Here is a 3,150-nt window from a genome sequence, read left to right on the forward strand (position 1 = left end):
TCGCCTCCGAGGCGCATGGGACGTGAAGGCCGGCGGGACCACTATGATGACCGATTTGATCGTGATGACAGGCGTCGAGGGCCCACTCCTCCTCCGAGAAGTGGGTCTAACGCCCATCGGCAGCAAGATGACAGACGCCAGCTCAGTGTTGGGCGGAGAGCTCCAGTCGACCCCAGAGAGCCAGGCTTTGACGCGAGATCCATCATCGTGCAAGGTTTGGTTGACCAAAACAGAGCTCATAGAGGTGGTCATGACAGAGAAGTGCCCACAAGCAGCCGAGTCCACGTTTCATGTCCAGAATGTTTTAGCAGAGAGATCAGAGCCGCAGTGATACCCCCCAACTTCAGGTTGGCGACTGGGGTGAGTAAGTTCACTGGAGAGTCTAAGCCTGAAACTTGGCTCGAAGACTATCGAGTGGCTGTTCAGATTGGTGGCGGTAATGATGAGGTGGCCATGAAACATTTGCCACTTATGCTAGAGGGTTCAGCCAGGGCATGGTTGAATCAGTTGGCTCCCAGCAGCATTTACACCTGGGAAGATCTTTCTCGAGTGTTCGTCAGGACGTTTGAGGGAACTTGCAAGCGACCTGCTGGATTGACTGAGCTACAAGTTTGTGTACAAAAGTCGAGTGAAACACTGAGGGATTACATCCAGAGGTGGATCACTTTGCATCACACTGTAGAGAATGTGTCGGACCATCAAGCAGTTTGCGCCTTCAAAGATGGCGTCAAGAATAGAGAGTTGAGCCTGAAGTTTGGCCAAACTGGAGACATGACCCTGAGTCGGATGATGGAAATAGCCACCAAGTACGCCAACGGCGAAGAAGAGGACCGACTCCGGAGCGGCAAGTACAAGCCGAGTCAGTCGGATAAAGGAAACTCCAGTCGGAAGCAAAAGTGGAAGGCCGAGCCAGCAGCTCCTGGAGAGGCTCTAGCCATGACACAGGGCAAATTTAAAGGGAAGCCCAAAGGATCTTGGAACCCCAAGAAGGTAAAAGATAAGGAGGGTAATGATGTGATGGACCTGCTCTGTCATATCCACACGAAGAAAGACGAAGAGGGTAACTTCATCTACCCAAAGCATACCACTCGCCAGTGCCGACTCTTAATCCAGCAGTTCCAAGGGAAATAGCCGAAGGACAAAGAGAAGGAGTCGGACAAGGCTGAGGACAAGCACGACAGTGATGGAGAGTACCCTCATGTCAACTCCACTCTGATGATTTTTGCTGATCTAGAGAGCAAAAGTCGACTGAAAGTGATCAACCGTGAAGTCAATATGGTCGCCCCGGCGACACCAAACTATCTGAGATAGTCGCAAACTCCCATTACTTTCGACCAGTCGGACCGTCCTACTCATATTGCCACCCCTGGGAGGCAAGCACTGGTGGTTGACCCGGTCGTTGAAGGCACTCGACTGACGAAGGTATTGATGGATGGCGGCAGCGGGTTGAACATACTGTATGCAGAGACGCTCAAGGGAATGGGCATTCTGATGTCCAGGCTCAGTTCCAGCAACATGAGTTTTCACGGAGTCATCCCAGGAAAGAAGGCTGAGTCACTCGGCCAAATAGCTCTGGATGTGGTGTTCGGCGACTCGAAGCATTTCCGCAAAGAGAAGCTGACATTTGAAATCGTGGATTTCCAGAGCGCCTACCACGCTATCTTGGGAAGACCAGCCTACGCTCGCTTCATGGCTCGACCATGTTACGTGTACCTCAAGTTAAAGAGCCTGGCCCCAAAGGCGTGATCACCGTCACTGGTAACCGGAAGAAAGCAGAAGAGTGTTTCCAGAAAGGCTCAAAGATTGCGGATGACCAGATAACAGTGATAGAGCTAGAGGGATACAAGAAAAACGCAGATCCGGGTGATTTACTGCGGGCCAAGAAGCCCGCCACAGAGTCAGCATTTCAGTCGTCCGGTGAGACGAAGCCAGTTCACATCCACCCGACTAACCCCAATGCAGCTCCGACCCATATTTCCACTACACTCGACTCTAAATAGGAAGAAGCGCTCATCCAGTTCCTCCGTGAGAACTAGGACATCTTCGCATGGAAGCCAGCAGACATGCCAGGTGTTCCCAGGGGACTGGCTGAGCATCGCCTTAGAGTCGATTCAAAGGAAAAACTTGTTAAAGAACATCTTCGACGGTCCGCCGTTCAGAAGAAAAAAGCCATTGGCGAAGAGGTGGCTCGACTCCTTGCAGCAGAGTTCATCTGAGAGATATACCACTCCGAGTGGCTCGCCAATGTCATTATGGTTCCCAAAAAGGACAATTCCCTCCGTATGTGCATTGATTTCAAACATATCAATCGGGCCTGCCCGAAAGATCATTTTCCTCTCCCTCGCATCGACCAAATTGTCGACTCGACCGCAGGGTGCGAGAGATTGTCTTTTCTAGACGCTTATTCTGGGTATCATCAGATCCGTCTATATGGGCCCGATGAAATCAAAACAGCTTTCATCACCCCATTCGGGTGCTTCTGCTATATCACCATGCCATTCGGTCTCAAGAATGCCGGAGCCACGTTTATGAGAATGATTCAAAAGTGTTTACTCACTCAAATCAGTCGGAATGTGGAAGCAAACATGGATGATATCGTGGTCAAGTCGCGAAAGGGTTCCGACCTGTTGACTGACTTAGCTGAAACATTTGCCAATCTCAGGAGGTATGATATCAAGCTCAATCCTTCAAAGTGCACATTCGGAGTACCTGGCGGGAAGTTACTCGGTTTTCTCGTTTCCGAACAAGGTATCGATGCTAACCCAGAAAAAGTTAGCACCATACTCCGAATGAAATGCCCTGTGCGTGTGCATGACGTCCAGAAGCTTACTGGATGCTTGGCCGTGTTAAGTCGATACATCTCTCGCCTCATTGAAAAGGCGTTGCCCCTTTACCGACTGATGAAGAAGGCAAACAAGTTCGAGTGGACTCCAGAAGCTGATGCAGCGTTTGCCGAGTTAAAAACTCTGCTCTCCACCCAGCCGGTGCTTGCTGCTCCAATCAGCAAAGAGCCTCTGTTGCTTTATATTGCAGCCACAGGACAAGTCGTCAGTACAATACTTACGGTCGAGCGGGAAGAAGAAGGGAAAGCCTTCAAAGTTTAGCGCCCAGTGTATTATCTCTCTGAAGTTTTGACCCCATCGAAGCAAA

Source organism: Triticum dicoccoides, chromosome 5B (assembly GCF_002162155.2).
Source record: "Triticum dicoccoides isolate Atlit2015 ecotype Zavitan chromosome 5B, WEW_v2.0, whole genome shotgun sequence".
Classification (NCBI taxonomy): Eukaryota; Viridiplantae; Streptophyta; class Magnoliopsida; order Poales; family Poaceae; genus Triticum; species Triticum dicoccoides.